Raw genomic sequence first — 20,508 nt, 5'->3', positions numbered from 1 at the left:
TAACAAACATCGGTTATCTTCTACTACATTTGTCAAAAGACAAGTAACAAACAGCGGTTATCTTCTACTACATCTGTCAAAAGACAAGTAACAAACAGCGGTTATTTTCTACTACATCTGTCGAAAGACAAGTAACAAACAGCGGTTATATTCTACTACATCTGTCAAAAGACAAGAAACAAACAGCGGTTATCTTCTACTATATTTATCAAAGACAAGTAACAAACAGCGGTTATCTTCTACTACATCTGTCAAAAGACAAGTAACAAACAGCGGTTTTCTTCTACTACATCTGTCAAAAGACAAATAACAAACATCGGTTATCTTCTACTACATTTGTCAAAAGACAAGAAACAAACAGCGGTTATCTTCTACTACATCTGTCAAAGACAAGTAACAAACAGCGGTTATTTTCTACTACATCTGTCAAAGACAAGTAACAAACAGCGGTTATCTTCTACTACATCTGTCAAAAGACAAATAACAAACAACGGTTATCTTCTACTACATCTGTCAAAGACAAGTAACAAACAGCGGTTATCTTCTACTACATCTGTCAAAGACAAGTAACAAACAACGGTTATCTTCTACTACATCTGTCAAAGACAAGTAACAAACAACGGTTATCTTCTACTACATCTGTCAAAGACAAGTAACAAACAACGGTTATCTTCTACTACATTTGTCAAAGACAAGTAACAAACAGCGGTTATCTTCTACTACATCTGTCAAAAGACAAGTAACAAACAGCGGTTATCTTCTACTACATGTGTTAAGACACAAGTAACAAAACGGTTTATCTTCTACTACATCTGTTAAGACACAAGTAACAAACAACGGTTTATCTTCTACTACATCTGTTAAGACACAAGTAACAAAACGGTTTATCTTCTACTACATGTGTTAAGACACAAGTAACAAACAACGGTTTATCTTCTACTACATGTGTTAAGACACAAGAAACACAACGGTTTATCTTCTACTACATCTGTTAAGACACAAGTAACACAACGGTTTATCTTCTACTACTTCTGTTAAGACACAAGTAACAAACAATGGTTTATCTTCTACTACATCTATTAAGACACAAGTAACAAACAATGGTTTATCTTCTACTACATCTGTTAAGACACAAGTAACAAAACGGTTTATCTTCTACTACATGTCTTAAGACACAAGTAAGACACAACGGTTTATCTTCTACTACATTCTGTTAAGACACAAGTAACAAAAGGTTTATCTTCTACTACATGTGTTAAGACACAAGTAACAAACAACGGTTTATCTTCTACTACATTTGTTAAGACACAAGTAACAAACAACGGTTTATCTTCTACTACATCTGTTAAGACACAAGTAACAAACAACGGTTTATCTTCTACTACATGTGTTAAGACACAAGTAACAAACAACGGTTTATCTTCTACTACATGTGTTAAGACACAAGTAACAAACAACGGTTTATCTTCTACTACATGTGTTAAGACACAAGTAACAAAACGGTTTATCATTCTACTACATGTATTAAGACACAAGTAACAAACAACGGTTTATCTTCTACTACATCTGTCAAAATACAAGTAACAAACAACGGTTATCTTCTACTATATCTGTCAAAAGACAAGAAACGAACAGCGGTTACCTTCTACTACATCTGTCAAAAGACAAGTAACAAACATCGGTTATCTTCTACTACATCTGTCAAAAGACAAGTAACAAACAGCGGTTATATTCTACTACATCTGTCAAAAGACAAGTAACAAACAGCGGTTATATTCTACTACATCTGTCAAAAGACAAGTAACAAACAGCGGTTATCTTCTACTACATCTGTCAAAAGACAAGTAACAAACAGCGGTTTTCTTCTGCTACATCTGTCAAAAGACAAATAACAAATATCGGTTATATTCCACTACATTTATCAAAAGACAAGTAACAAACAGTGGTTATCTTCTACTACATCTGTCGAAAGACAAGTAACAAACAGCGGTTATCTTCTATACATGTGTCAAATGACAAGTAACAAACAGCGGTTATCTTCTACTAGTTCTGTCAAAAGACAAGTAATAAACAGCGGTTATCTTCTACTACATCTGTCAAAAGACAAGTAACAAACAGGGGTTATCTTCTACTACCTCTGTCAAAAGACAAATAATAAACAGCGGTTATTTTCTACTACATCTGTCAAAACACAACTAAAAACAACGGTTATCTTCTACTACATTTATGAAAAGACATGTAACAAACAACGGTTTATCTTCTACTACGTCTGATAAAATAAAAGTAACAAAACGGTTTATCTTCTACTACATCTGTTAAGACACAAGTAACAAACAACGGTTTATCTTTTACTACATGTGTTAAGACACAAGTAACAAACAACGGTTTATCTTCTACTACACGTGTTAAGACACAAGTAACAAACAACGGTTTATCTTCTACTACATCTGTTAAGACACAAGTAACAAAACGGTTTATCTTCTGCTACATCTGTTAAGACACAAGTAACAAACAATGGTTTATTTTCTACTACATCTGTTAAGACACAAGTAACAAAACGGTTTATCTTCTACTGCATGTGTTAAGACACAAGTAACAAACAACGGTTTATCTTCTACTACATTTGTTAAGACACAAGTAACAAACAACGGTTTATCTTCTACTACATCTGTTAAGACACAAGTAACAAACAACGGTTTATCTTCTACTACATGTGTTAAGACACAAGTAACAAACAACGGTTTATCTTCTACTACATGTGTTAAGACACAAGTAACAAACAACGGTTTATCTTCTACTACATGTGTTAAGACACAAGTAACAAAACGGTTTATCTTCTACTACATGTATTAAGACACAAGTAACAAACAACGGTTTATCTTCTACTACATCTGTCAAAACACAAGTAACAAACAACGGTTATCTTCTACTACATCTGTCAAAAGACAAAAAACAAACAACGGTTTATCTTCTACTACATCTGTCAAAAGACAAGTAACAAACATCGGTTATCTTCTACTACATCTGTCAAAAGACAAGTAACAAACAGCGGTTATATTCTACTACATCTGTCAAAGACAAGTAACAAACAGCGGTTATATTCTACTACATCTGTCAAAAGACAAGTAACAAACAGCGGTTATCTTCTACTACATCTGTCAAAAGACAAGTAACAAACATCGGTTTTCTTCTGCTACATCTGTCAAAAGACAAATAACAAATATCGGTTATATTCCACTACATTTATCAAAAGACAAGTAACAAACAGTGGTTATCTTCTACTACATCTGTCGAAAGACAAGTAACAAACAGCGGTTATCTTCTATACATGTGTCAAATGACAAGTAACAAACAGCGGTTATCTTCTACTAGTTCTGTCAAAAGACAAGTAATAAACAGCGGTTATCTTCTACTACATCTGTCAAAAGACAAGTAACAAACAGGGGTTATCTTCTACTACCTCTGTCAAAAGACAAATAATAAACAGCGGTTATTTTCTACTACATCTGTCAAAACACAACTAAAAACAACGGTTATCTTCTACTACATTTATGAAAAGACATGTAACAAACAACGGTTTATCTTCTACTACGTCTGATAAAATAAAAGTAACAAAACGGTTTATCTTCTACTACATCTGTTAAGACACAAGTAACAAACAACGGTTTATCTTTTACTACATGTGTTAAGACACAAGTAACAAACAACGGTTTATCTTCTACTACATGTGTTAAGACACAACTAACAAACAACGGTTTATCTTCTACTACATCTGTTAAGACACAAGTAACAAAACGGTTTATCTTCTACTACTTCTGTTAAGACACAAGTAACAAACAATGGTTTATTTTCTACTACATCTGTTAAGACACAAGTAACAAAACGGTTTATCTTCTACTGCATGTGTTAAGACACAAGTAACAAACAACGGTTTATCTTCTACTACATGTGTTAAGACACAAGTAAAACAAACGGTTTATCTTCTACTACATCTGTTAAGCCACAAGTGACAAAACGGTTTATTTTCTTCTACATGTGTTAAGACACAAGTAACAAAACGGTTTATCTTCTACTACTTCTGTTAAGACACAAGTAACAAACAATGGTTTATCTTCTATTACATGTGTTAAAACAAGTAACAAAAACGGTTTATCTTTTACTAAGTGTGTTAAGACACAAGTAACAAACAACGGTTTATCTTCTAGTACATCTGTTAAGACACAAGTAACAAACAGCGGTTATCTTCTACTGCATCTGTCAAAAGACAAATAACAAACAGCAGTTATCTTCTATACATCTGTCAAAAGACAAGTAATAAACAGCGGTTATCTTCTACTGCATCTGTCAAAAGACGAATAACAAACAGTAGTTATCTTCTATACATCTGTCAAAAGACAAGTAATAAACAGCGGTTATCTTCTACTACATCTGTCAAAAGACAAGTAACAAACAACGGTTTATCTTTTACTACATGTGTTAAGACACAAGTAACAAAAACGGTTTATCTTTTACTACATGTGTTAAGACACAACTGACAAAACGGTTTATCTTCTTCTATATGTCTTAAGACACAAGTAACAAAACGGTTTATTTTCTACTACATCTGTTAAGACACAAGTAACAAACAACGGTTTATCTTCTACTACATGTGTTAAGACACAAGTAACAAACAACGGTTTATCTTCTACTACATCTGTTAAGACACAAGTAACAATCAATGGTTTATCTTCTAGTACATTTATTAAGACACAAGTAACAAACAACGGTTTATCTTCTACTACATCTGTTAAGACACAAGTAACAAAATGGTTTATCTTCTACTACATGTGTTAAGACACAAGTAACAAAACGGTTTATCTTCTACTATATGTGTTAAGACACAAGTAACACAACGGTTTATCTTCTACTACATCTATTAAGACACAAGTAACAAACAACGGTTTATCTTCTACTACATGTGTTAAGACACAAGTAACAAACAACGGTTTATCTTCTACTACATGTGTTAAGACACAAGTAACAAACAACGGTTTATCTTCTACTACATGTGTTAAGACACAAGTAACAAACAACGGTTTATCTTCTACTACATGTGTTAAGACACAAGTAACAAACAACGGTTTATCTTCTACTACATGTGTTAAGACACAAGAAACACAACGGTTTATCTTCTACTACATCTGTTAAGACACAAGTAACACAACGGTTTATCTTCTACTACTTCTATTAAGACACAAGTAACAAACAATGGTTTATCTTCTAGTACATTTATTAAGACACAAGTAACAAACAATGGTTTATCTTCTACTACATCTGTTAAGACAAAAGTAACAAAACGGTTTATCTTCTACTACATGTGTTAAGACACAAGTAAGACACAACGATTTATCTTCTACTACATCTGTTAAGACACAAGTAACAAAATGGTTTATCTTTTACTACATGTGTTAAGACACAAGTAACAAACAACGGTTTATCTTCTACTACATTTGTTAAGACACAAGTAACAAACAATGGTTTATCTTCTACTACATCTGTTAAGACACAAGTAACAAACAACGGTTTATCTTCTACTACATCTGTTAAGACACAAGTAACAAACAACGGTTTATCTTCTACTACATGTGTTAAGACACAAGTAAGAAACAACGGTTTATCTTCTACTACATGTGTTAAGACACAAGTAACAAAACGGTTTATCTTCTACTACATGTATTAAGACACAAGTAACAAACAACGGTTTATCTTCTACTACATCTGTCAAAATACAAGTCACAAACAACGGTTATCTTCTACTATATCTGTCAAAAGACAAGTAACAACCACTACATCTGTCAAAAGACAAGAAACGAACAGCGGTTACCTTCTACTACATCTGTTAAAACACAAGTAACAAACATCGGTTATCTTCTACTACATCTGTCAAAGACAAGTAACAAACAGCGGTTATATTCTACTACATCTGTCAAAAGACAAGTAACAAACAGCGGTTATATTCTACTACATCTGTCAGAAGACAAGTAACAAACAGCGGTTATATTCTACTACATCTGTCAAAAGACAAGTAACAAACAGCGGTTATATTCTATTCCATCTGTCAAAAGACAACTAACAAACAGCGGTTATCTTCTATACATCTGTCAAATGACAAGTAACAAACAACGGTTATCTTCTACTACATTTATGAAAAGACATGTAACAAACAACGGTTTATCTTCTACTACGTCTGATAAAATAAAAGTAACAAAACGGTTTATCTTCTACTACATCTGTTAAGACACAAGTAACAAAACGGTTTATCTTCTACTACATCTGTTAAGACACAAGTATCAAACAACGGTTTATTTTCTACTACATCTGTTAAGACACAAGTAACAAAACGGTTTATCTTCTACTGCATGTGTTAAGACACAAGTAACAAACAACGGTTTATCTTCTATACACGTGTTAAGACACAAGTAAAAACAACGGTTTATCTTCTACTACATCTGTTAAGACACAAGTAACAAAACGGTTTATCTTCTTTTACATGTGTTAAGACACAAGTAACAAAACGGTTTATCTTCTACTATATGTGTTAAGACACAAGTAACACAACGGTTTATCTTCTACTACATTTATTAAGACACAAGTAACAAACAACGGTTTATCTTCTACTACATGTGTTAAGACACAAGTAACACAACGGTTTATCTTCTACTACATCTATTAAGACACAAGTAACAAACAACGGTTTATCTTCTACTACATGTGTTAAGACACAAGTAACAAACAACGGTTTATCTTCTACTACATGTGTTAAGACACAAGTAACAAACAACGGTTTATCTTCTACTACATGTCTTAAGACACAAGTAACAAACAACGGTTTATCTTCTACTACATGTGTTAAGACACAAGTAACAAACAACGGTTTATCTTCTACTACATCTATTAAGACACAAGTAACAAACAACGGTTTATCTTCTACTACATGTGTTAAGACACAAGTAACAAACAACGGTTTATCTTCTACTACATGTGTTAAGACACAAGAAACACAACGGTTTATCTTCTACAACATCTTTTAAAACACAAGTAACACAACGGTTTATATTCTACAACTTGTTTTAAGACACAAGTAATAAACAATGGTTTATCTTCTACTACATCTATTAAGACACAAGTAACAAACAACGGTTTATCTTCTACTACATCTGTTAAGACACAAGTAACAAAATGGTTTATCTTCTTCTACATGTGTTAAGACACAAGTAACAAAAAACGGTTTATCTTCTACTACATGTGTTAAGACACAAATAACACAACGGTTTATCTTCTACTACATCTATTAAGACACAAGTAACAAACAACGGTTTATCTTCTACTACATGTGTTAAGACACAAGTAACAAACAACGGTTTATCTTCTACTACATGTGTTAAGACACAAGTAACAAAACGGTTTATCTTCTACTACATCTGTTAAGACACAAGTAACACAACGGTTTATCTTCTACTACATCTGTTAAGACACAAGTAACAAACAACTACATCTATTAAGTTTATCTTCTACTACATCTATTAAGACACAAGTAACAAACAACGGTTTATCTTCTACTACATCTGTTAAGACATAAGTAACAAAATGGTTTATCTTCTTCTACATGTCTTAAGACACAAGTAACAAAACGGTTTATCTTCTAATATATGTGTTAAGACATAAGTAACAAAACGGTTTATCTTCTACTACATCTATTAAGACACAAGTAACAAACAACGGTTTATCTTCTACTACATGTGTTAAGACAAGTAACAAACAACGGTTTATCTTCTACTACATGTGTTAAGACACAAGTAACAAACAGTTGTTTATCTTCTACTACATCTGTTAAGACACAAGTAACAAACAACGGTTTATCTTCTACTACATGTGTTAAGACACAAGTAACAAACAACCGTTTATCTTCTACTACATTTGTTATGACACAAGTAACAAAACGGTTTATCTTCTAATATATCTGTTAAGACATAAGTAACAAAACGGTTTATCTTCTACTACATGTCTTAAGACACAAGTAACACAACGGTTTATCTTCTACTACATCTATTAAGACACAAGTAACAAACAACGGTTTATCTTCTACTACATCTGTTAAGACACAAGTAACAAACAACGGTTTATCTTCTACTACATCTGTAAAAGACACAAGTAACAAAAACGGTTTATCTTCTACTACATCTGTTAAGACACAAGTAACAAAACGGTTTATCTTCTACTACATGTGTTAAGACACAAGTAACAAAACGGTTTATCTTCTACTACATCTGTTAAGACACAAGTAACAAACAACGGTTTATTTTCTACTACATGTGTTAAAACACAAGAAACACAACGGTTTATCTTCTACTACATCTGTTAAGACACAAGTAACAAACAACGGTTTATCTTCTACTACATCTTGTTAAGACACAAGTAACAAACAACGGTTTATCTTCTACTACATCTGTTAAGACACAAGTAACAAACAACGGTTTATCTTCTACTACATCTGTTAAGACACAAGTAACAAAAGGGTTTATCTTCTTCTACATGTCTTAAGACACAAATAACAAAACGGTTTATCTTCTACTACATCTGTTAAGACACAAGTAACAAACAACGGTTTATCTTCTACTACATGTGTTAAGACACAAGTAACAAACAACGGTTTATCTTCTACTACATCTGTTAAGACACAAGTAACAAACAACGGTTTATCTTCTACTACATCTGTTAAGACACAAGTAACAAACAACGGTTTATCTTCTACTACATCTGTTAAGACACAAGTAACAAACAACGGTTTATCTTCTAGTACATCTGTTAAGACACAAGTAACAAAATGGTTTATCTTCTTCTACATGTCTTAAGACACAAATAACAAAACGGTTTATCTTCTACTATTTGTGTTAAGACACAAGTAACAACAACGGTTTATCTTCTACTACATCTGTTAAGACACAAGTAACAAACAACGGTTTATCTTCTACTACATGTGTTAAGACACAAGTAACAAACAACGGTTTATCTTCTACTACATGTGTTAAGACACAAGTAACACAACGGTTTATCTTCTACTACATCTGTTAAGACACAAGTAACACAACGGTTTATCTTCTACTACATCTATTAAGACACAAGTAACAAACAACGGTTTATCTTCTACTACATTTATTAAGACACAAGTAACAAACAACGGTTTATCTTCTACTACATCTGTTAAGACACAAGTAACAAAACGGTTTATCTTCTACTACATGTGTTAAGACACAAGTAAAAACACAACGGTTTATCTTCTACTACATCTGTTAAGACACAAGTAACAAAACGGTTTATCTTCTACTACATGTGTTAAGACACAAGTAACAAACAACGGTTTATCTTCTACTACATTTGTTAAGACACAAGTAACAAACAACGGTTTATCTTCTACTACATCTGTTAAGACACAAGTAACAAACAACGGTTTATCTTCTACTACATCTGTTAAGACACAAGTAACAAACAACGGTTTATCTTCTACTACATGTGTTAAGACACAAGTAACAAACAACGGTTTATCTTCTACTACATGTGTTAAGACACAAGTAACAAAACGGTTTATCTTCTACTACATGTATTAAGACACAAGTAACAAACAACGGTTTATCTTCTACTACATCTGTCAAAATACAAGTAACAAACAACGGTTTATCTTCTACTACATCTGTCAAAAGACAAGTAACAACCACTACATCTGTCAAAAGACAAGTAACAAACAGCGGTTTATCTTCTACTACATCTGTTAAAACACAAGTAACAAACATCGGTTATCTTCTACTACATCTGTCAAAGACAAGTAACAAACAGCGGTTATCTTCTACTACATCTGTCAAAAGACAAGTAACAAACAGCGGTTATATTCTACTACATCTGTCAAGGACAAGTAACAAACAGCGGTTATCTTCTACTACATCTGTCAAAGACAAGTAACAAACAGCGGTTATCTTCTACTACATCTGTCAAAGACAAGTAACAAACAACGGTTATCTTCTACTACATCTGTCAAAAGACAAGTAACAAACAACGGTTTATCTTCTACTACATCTGTAAAAACACAAGTAACAAACAACGGTTTATCTTCTACTACATCTGTTAAGACACAAGTAACAAACAACGGTTTATCTTCTACTACATCTGTTAACAAAACGGTTTATCTTCTACTACATCTGTTAAGACACAAGTAACAAACAACGGTTTATCTTCTACTACATGTGTTAAGACACAAGTAACAAAACGGTTTATCTTCTACTACATCTGTTAAGACACAAGTAACAAACAACGGTTTATCTTCTACTACATGTGTTAAGACACAAGTAACAAAACGGTTTATCTTCTACTACATGTGTTAAGACACAAGTAACAAACACGGTTTATCTTCTACTACATCTGTTAAGACACAAGTAACAAACAACGGTTTATCTTCTACTACATCTGTTAAGACACAAGTAACAAACAACGGTTTATCTTCTACTACATCTGTTAAGACACAAGTAACACAACGGTTTATCTTCTACTACATCTGTTAAGACACAAGTAACACAACGGTTTATCTTCTACTACATGTGTTAAGACACAAGTAACAAACAACGGTTTATCTTCTACTACATGTGTTGACACAAGTAACAAACAACGGTTTATCTTCTACTACATCTGTTAAGACACAAGTAACAAACAACGGTTTATCTTCTACTACATGTGTTAAGACACAAGTAACAAAACGGTTTATCTTCTACTACATGTGTTAAGACACAAGTAACACAACGGTTTATCTTCTACTATATGTAAAGACACAGTAACACAACGGTTTATCTTCTACTACATCTATTAAGACACAAGTAACAAACAACGGTTTATCTTCTACTACATGTGTTAAGACACAAGTAACAAACAACGGTTTATCTTCTACTACATGTGTTAAGACACAAGTAACAAAACGGTTTATCTTCTACTACATCTGTTAAGACACAAGTAACAAACGGTTTATCTTCTACTACATCTTAAGACACAAGTAACAAACAACGGTTTATCTTCTACTACATCTGTTAAGACACAAGTAACAAACAACGGTTTATCTTCTACTACATCTGTTAAGACACAAGTAACAAACATGGTTTATCTTCTACTACATGTGTTAAGACACAAGTAACAAACAACGGTTTATCTTCTACTACATGTGTTAAGACACAAGTAACAAACAACGGTTTATCTTCTACTACATGTGTTAAGACACAAGTAACAAACAACGGTTTATCTTCTACTACATCTGTTAAGACACAAGTAACAAACAACGGTTTATCTTCTACTACATCTGTTAAGACACAAGTAACAAACAACGGTTTATCTTCTACTACATGTGTTAAGACACAAGTAACAAACAACGGTTTATCTTCTACTACATCTGTTAAGACACAAGTAACAAACAACGGTTTATCTTCTACTACATCTGTTAAGACACAAGTAACAAACAACGGTTTATCTTCTACTACATCTGTTAAGACACAAGTAACAAACACGGTTTATCTTCTACTACATCTGTTAAGACACAAGTAACAAACAACGGTTTATCTTCTACTACATGTGTTAAAGACAAGTAACAAACAACGGTTTATCTTCTACTACATCTGTTAAGACACAAGTAACAAACAACGGTTTATCTTCTACTACATCTGTTAAGAAGACACAAGTAACAAACAACGGTTTATCTTCTACTACATGTGTAAGACACAAGTAACAAACAACGGTTTATCTTCTACTACATCTGTTAAGACACAAGTAACAAACAACGGTTTATCTTCTACTACATCTGTTAAGACACAAGTAACAAACAACGGTTTATCTTCTACTACATCTGTTAAGACACAAGTAACAAACAACGGTTTATCTTCTACTACATCTGTTAAGACACAAGTAACAAAACGGTTTATCTTCTACTACATGTGTTAAGACACAAGTAACAAACAACGGTTTATCTTCTACTACATCTGTTAAGACACAAGTAACAAACAACGGTTTATCTTCTACTACATCTGTTAAGACACAAGTAACAAACAACGGTTTATCTTCTACTACATCTGTTAAGACACAAGTAACAAAACGGTTTATCTTCTACTACATGTGTTAAGACACAAGTAACAAAACGGTTTATCTTCTACTACATGTGTTAAGACACAAGTAACAAACAACGGTTTATCTTCTACTACATCTGTTAAGACACAAGTAACAAACAACGGTTTATCTTCTACTACATCTGTTAAGACACAAGTAACAAACAACGGTTTATCTTCTACTACATGTGTTAAGACACAAGTAACAAACAACGGTTTATCTTCTACTACATGTGTTAAGACACAAGTAAAACAACGGTTTATCTTCTACTACATCTGTTAAAACAAGACACAAGTAACAAACAACGGTTTATCTTCTACTACATGTGTTAAGACACAAGTAACAAAACGGTTTATCTTCTACTACATCTGTTAAGACACAAGTAACAAACAACGGTTTATCTTCTACTACATGTGTTAAGACACAACTAACAAACAACGGTTTATCTTCTACTACATCTGTTAAGACACAAGTAACAAACAACGGTTTATCTTCTACTACATGTGTTAAGACACAAGTAACAAAACGGTTTATCTTCTACTACATGTGTTAAGACACAAGTAACACAACGGTTTATCTTCTACTACATTTGTTAAGACACAAGTAACAAACAACGGTTTATCTTCTACTACATGTGTTAAGACACAAGTAACAAACAACGGTTTATCTTCTACTACATCTGTTAAGACACAAGTAACAAACAACGGTTTATCTTCTACTACATGTGTTAAGACACAAGTAACACAACGGTTTATCTTCTACTACATCTGTTAAGACACAAGTAACACAACGGTTTATCTTCTACTACATCTATTAAGACACAAGTAAGATTCTACAAGTAACAAACAACGGTTTATCTTCTACTACATCTGTTAAGACACAAGTAACAAACAACGGTTTATCTTCTACTACATCTGTTAAGACACAAGTAACAAAACGGTTTATCTTCTACTACATCTGTTAAGACACAAGTAACAAAACGGTTTATCTTCTACTACATCTGTTAAGACACAAGTAACAAACAACGGTTTATCTTCTACTACATCTGTTAAGACACAAGTAACAAACAACGGTTTATCTTCTACTACATGTGTTAAGACACAAGTAACAAACAACGGTTTATCTTCTACTACATCTGTTAAGACACAAGTAACAAACAACGGTTTATCTTCTACTACATCTGTTAAGACACAAGTAACAAACAACGGTTTATCTTCTACTACATGTGTTAAGACACAAGTAACAAACAACGGTTTATCTTCTACTACATGTGTTAAGACACAAGTAACAAACAACGGTTTATCTTCTACTACATCTGTTAAGACACAAGTAACAAACAACGGTTTATCTTCTACTACATGTGTTAAGACACAAGTAACAAACAACGGTTTATCTTCTACTACATGTGTTAAGACACAAGTAACACACAACGGTTTATCTTCTACTACATCTGTTAAGACACAAGTAACAATAACAACGGTTTATCTTCTACTACATCTATTAAGACACAAGTAACAAACAACGGTTTATCTTCTACTACATCTATTAAGACACAAGTAACAAACAACGGTTTATATTCTACTACATCTGTTAAGACACAAGTAACAAAATGGTTTATCTTCTACTACATGTGTTAAGACACAAGTAACAAAACGGTTTATCTTCTACTACATGTGTTAAGACACAAGTAACACAACGGTTTATCTTCTACTACATCTATTAAGACAAAGTAACAAACAACGGTTTATCTTCTACTACATGTGTTAAGACACAAGTAACAAACAACGGTTTATCTTCTACTACATGTGTTAAGACAAGTAACAAACAACGGTTTATCTTCTACTACATCTGTTAAGACACAAGTAACAAACAACGGTTTATCTTCTACTACATCTGTTAAGACACAAGTAACACAACGGTTTATCTTCTACTACATCTGTTAAGACACAAGTAACAAACAACGGTTTATCTTCTACTACATCTGTTAAGACACAAGTAACAAACAACGGTTTATCTTCTACTACATCTGTTAAGACACAAGTAACAAAACGGTTTATCTTCTACTATATGTGTTAAGACACAAGTAAGACACAACGGTTTATCTTCTACTAATTCTGTTAAGACACAAGTAACAAAACGGTTTATCTTTTACTACATGTGTTAAGACACAAGTAACAAACAACGGTTTATCTTCTACTACATTTGTTAAGTCACAAGTAACAAACAATGGTTTATCTTCTACTACATCTGTTAAGACACAAGTAACAAACAACGGTTTATCTTCTACTACATGTATTAAGACACAAGTAACAAACAACGGTTTATCTTCTACTACATGTGTTAAGACACAAGTAACAAACAACGGTTTATCTTCTACTACATCTGTTAAGACACAAGTAACAAACAACGGTTTATCTTCTACTACATGTGTTAAGACACAAGTAACAAACAACGGTTTATCTTCTACTACATGTGTTAAGACACAAGTAACAAAACGGTTTATCTTCTACTACATGTATTAAGACACAAGTAACAAAAACGGTTTATCTTCTACTACATCTGTCAAAACACAAGTAACAAACAACGGTTTATCTTCTACTACATCTGTCAAAAGACAAGAAACAAACAGCGGTTTATCTTCTACTACATCTGTCAAAACACAAGTAACAAACATCGGTTTATCTTCTACTACATCTGTCAAAAGACAAGTAACAAACAGCGGTTATCTTCTACTACATTTGTCAAAGACAAGTAACAAACAGCGGTTATCTTCTACTACATCTGTCAAAGACAAGTAACAAACAGCGGTTATATTCTACTACATCTGTCTAAGACAAGTAACAAACAGCGGTTATCTTCTACTACATCTGTCAAAGACAAGTAACAAACAGCGGTTATATTCTACTACATCTGTCAAAGACAAGTAACAAACAGCGGTTTATCTTCTACTACATCTGTCAAAGAGACAAGTAACAAACAACGGTTTTCTTCTACTACATCTGTCAAAAGACAAATAACAAATATCGGTTATATTCTACTACATCTATCAAAACACATACAAGTAACAAACAGCGGTTATCTTCTACTACATCTGTCAAAAGACAAGTAACAAACAACGGTTATCTTCTACTACATCTGTCAAATGACAAGTAACAAACAGCGGTTATCTTCTACTAGTTCTGTCAAAAGACAAGTAATAAACAGCGGTTATCTTCTACTACATCTGTCAAAAGACAAGTAACAAACAGGGGTTATCTTCTATTACCTCTGTCAAAAGACAAATAATAAACAGCGGTTATCTTCTACTACATCTGTCAAACACAAGTAAAACAACGGTTTATCTTCTACTACATTTATGAAAAAGACAAGTAACAAACAACGGTTTATCTTCTACTACATCTGTTAAAATAAAAAAAAAGTAACAAAACGGTTTATCTTCTACTACATCTGTTAAGACACAAGTAACAAACAACGGTTTATCTTTTACTACATGTGTTAAGACACAAGTAACAAACAACGGTTTATCTTCTACTACATGTGTTAAGACACAAGTAACAAAACGGTTCGTCTTCTGCTACATCTGTTAAGACACAAGTAACAAACAACGGTTTATCTTCTACTACATGCATGAAGACACAAGTAACAAACAACGGTTTTATCTTCTACTACATCTGTTAAGACACAAGTAACAAAACGGTTTATCTTCTACTACATCTGTTAAGACAAGTAACAAACAACGGTTTATATTCTACTACATCTGTTAAGACACAAGTAACAAAAACGGTTTATCTTCTACTACAAGTAAGACACAAGTGTTTAAGACACAAGTAAGACAACACAACGGTTTATCTTCTACTACATCTGTTAACCACAAGTACAAAAACAACGGTTTATCTTCTATACATGTTAGAGACAAGTAACAAACAACGGTTTATCTTCTACTACATGTGTTAAGACACACAGTAACAAACAACGGTTTATCTTCTACTACATGTGTTAAGACACAAGTAACAAAACAACGGTTTATCTTCTACTACATGTGTTAAGACACAAGTAACAAACAACGGTTTATCTTCTACTACACAACAAGTATTTATCTTCTACTACATTATTAGACACAAAGTAACAAACAGTTGTTTATCTTCTACTACATGTGTTAAGACACAAGTAACAAACAACGGTTTATCTTCTACACAAGAAACACAACGGTTTATCTTCTATGTGTGTTAAGACACAAGTAACAAACAACGGTTTATCTTCTACTACTTCTGTTAAGACACAAGTAACAAACAACGGTTTATCTTCTACTACATCTATTAAGACACAAGTAACAAACAACGGTTTATCTTCTACTACATGTGTTAAGACACAAGTAACAAAAACGGTTTATCTTCTACATGTCATAAGACAAGTTAAGACACATATATAAGACACAAGTAACAACGGTTTATCTTCTACTACATCTATTAAGACACAAGTAACAAACAACGGTTTATCTTCTACTACATTCTGTTAAGACACAAGTAACAAACAACGGTTTATCTTTCTACTACATCTGTTAAGACAAGTAACAAAAAAACAACGGTTTATCTTCTACTACATCTGTTAAGACATAAGTAACAAAACATTACGTTATCTTCTACTACATGTCTTAAGACAATAAGTAACAAAACGGTTTATCTTCTACTACATCTGTTAAGACACAAGTAACAAACAATGGTTTATCTTCTACTACATCTATTAAGACACAAGTAACAAACAACGGTTTATCTTCTACTACATCTGTTAAGACACAAGTAACAAAACGGTTTATCTTCTACTACATGTCTTAAGACACAAGTAACAACAAACGGTTTATCTTCTACTAATCTGTTAAGACACAAGTAACAAACGGTTTATCTTCTACTACATCTGTTAAGACACAAGTAACAAACAACGGTTTATCTTCTACTACATTTTATAAGACACAAGTAACAAACAACGGTTTATCTTCTACTACATCCTTAAGACATAAGTAACAAACAACGGTTTATCTTCTATTACATGTGTTAAGACACAAGTAACAAACAACGGTTTATCTTCTACTACATCTGTTAAGACACAAGTAACAAACAACGGTTTATCTTCTACTATTACTGTTAAGACACAAGTAACAAACAACGGTTTATCTTCTACTACATCTGTTAAGACACAAGTAACAAACAACGGTTATCTTCTACTACATCTGTCAAAGACAAGTAACAAACAGCGGTTATCTTCTACTACATCTGTCAAAAGACAAGTAACAAACAACGGTTATCTTCTACTACATCTGTTAAAAGACAAGTAACAAACAACGGTTTATCTTCTACTACATGTGTTAAAACACAAGTAACAAACAACGGTTTATCTTCTACTACATGTGTTAAGACACAAGTAACAAACAACGGTTTATATCTTCTACTACATGTGTTAAAGACACAAGTAACAAACAACGGTTTATCTTCTACTACATCTGTTAAGACACAAGTAACAAACAACGGTTTATCTTCTACTACATCTGTTAAGACACAAGTAACAAACAACGGTTTATCTTCTACTACATCTGTTAAGACAAAAGTAACAAAAACGGTTTATCTTCTACTACATCTATTAAGACACAAGTAACAAACAACGGTTTATCTTCTACTACATCTGTTAAGACACAAGTAACAAACAACGGTTTATCTTCTACTACATCTGTTAAGACACAAGTAACACAACGGTTTATCTTCTACTACATCTGTTAAGACACAAGTAACAAAACGGTTTATCTTCTACTACATCTGTTAAGACACAAGTAACAAACAACGGTTTATCTTCTACTACATCTGTTAAAACACAAGTAACAAACAACGGTTTATCTTCTACTACATCTGTTAAGACACAAGTAACAAAATGGTTTATCTTCTACTACATCTGTTAAGACACAAGTAACAAAACGGTTTATCTTCTACTACATGTGTTAAGACACAAGTAACAAACAACGGTTTATCTTCTACTACATGTGTTAAGACACAAGTAACAAAAAGGTTTATCTTCTACTACATCTGTTAAGACACAAGTAACAAACACGGTTTCTTCTACTACATGTGTTAAGACACAAGTAACAAACAACGGTTTATCTTCTACTACATGTGTTAAGACACAAGTAACAAACAACGGTTTATCTTCTACTACATGTGTTAAGACACAAGTAACAACAACAGTTTATCTTCTACTACATCTGTTAAGACACAAGTAACAAACAACGGTTTATCTTCTACTACATCTGTTAAGACACAAGTAACAAACAACGGTTTTATCTTCTACTACATCTGTTAAGACACAAACAAACAACGGTTTATCTTCTACTACATCTGTTAAGACACAAGTAACAAAATGGTTTATCTTCTACTACATCTGTTAAGACACAAGTAACAAAACGGTTTATCTTCTACTACATGTGTTAAGACACAAGTAACAAAACGGTTTATCTTCTACTACATGTGTTAAGACACAAGTAACAAACAACGGTTTATCTTCTACTACATTCTGTTAAGACACAAGTAACAAACAGTTTTTATCTTCTACTACATCTGTTAGACACAAGTAACAAACGGTTTATCTTCTACTACATCTGTTAAGACACAAGTAACAAACAACGGTTTATCTTCTACTACATCTGTTAAGACACAAGTAACAAAACGGTTTTATCTTCTACTACATCTGTTAAGACACAAGTAACAAAACGGTTTATCTTCTACTACATGTGTTAAGACACAAGTAACAAACAACGGTTTATCTTCTACTACATCTGTTAAGACACAAGTAACACAACGGTTTATCTTCTACTACATCTGCAAGACACAAGTAACAAAACGGTTTATCTTCTACTCTGTTAAGACACAGTAACAAACAACGGTTTATCTTCTACTACATCTGTTAAGACACAAGTAACAAACAACGGTTTATCTTCTACTACATCTGTTAAGACAAGTAAAACACAACGGTTTATCTTCTACTACATCATCAAAACACAAGTAACAAACAACGGTTTATCTTCTACTACATCTGTTCAAAGACAAGTAACAACCACTACATCTGTCAAAAGACAAATGAAACAAACAGCGGTTTATCTTCTACTACATCTGTCAAAACACAAGTAACAAACATCGGTTTATCTTCTACTACATCTGTTAAAACACAAGTAACAAACATCGGTTATCTTCTACTACATCTGTCAAGAGACAAGTAACAAACAACGGTTTATATTCTACTACATCTGTCAAGACAAAGTAACAAACATCGGTTTTCTTCTACTACATCTTTCAAAAGGAATATAACAAACAGCGGTTATCTTCTACTACATCTGTCAAAAGACAAGTAACAAACAGCGGTTATCTTCTACTACATGTATCAAAAGACAAGTAACAAACAACGGTTATCTTCTACAACATGTGTCAAAAGACACGAAACGTAACAATCAACAGTTATCTTCTGCTACATCTGTCAAAAGACAAGTAACAAACAGCGGTTATATTCTACCTCATTTATCAAGAGACAAGTAACAAACATCGGGTTATCTTCTATACATCTGTCAAGAGACAAGTAACAAACATCGGTTATCTTCTACTACATCTGTCAAAAGACAAATAACAAACATCGGTTATCTTCTACTACATCTGTCAAAAGACAAGTAACAAATATCGGTTATCTTCTATACATCTGTCAAAAGACAAGTAACAAACAGCGGTTATCTTCTACTACATCTGTCAAAAGACAAGTAACAAACAACGGTTATCTTCTACTACATCTGTCAAAGACAAGTAACAAACATCGGTTATCTTCTACTACATCTGTCAAAAGACAAGTAACAAACATCGGTTATCTTCTACTACATCTGTTAAGACACAAGTAACAAAAACGGTTTATCTTCTACTACATGTGTTAAGACACAAGTAACAAAACGGTTTATCTTCTACTACATGTGTTAAGACACAAGTAACAACAACGGTTTATCTTCTACTACATCTGTTAAGACACAAGTAACAAACAACGGTTTATCTTCTACTACATGTGTTAAGACACACAAGTAACAAACAACGGTTTATCTTCTACTACATGTCTTAAGACACAAGTAACAAACAACGGTTTATCTTCTACTACATGTCTTAAGACACAAGTAACAAACAACACGTGTTTATCTTCTACTACATGTGTTAAGACACAAGTAACCAGTTTTACTTCTACTACATTATCTTCTACTACATCTGTTAAGACACAAGTAACAAACAACGGTTTATCTTCTACTACATGTGTGTTAAGACACAAGTAACAAAC

Source organism: Tachypleus tridentatus, unplaced genomic scaffold (assembly GCF_004210375.1).
Source record: "Tachypleus tridentatus isolate NWPU-2018 unplaced genomic scaffold, ASM421037v1 Hic_cluster_1, whole genome shotgun sequence".
NCBI classification, from domain to species: domain Eukaryota; kingdom Metazoa; phylum Arthropoda; class Merostomata; order Xiphosura; family Limulidae; genus Tachypleus; species Tachypleus tridentatus.
Note: the sequence above shows the minus strand (reverse complement) of the source record.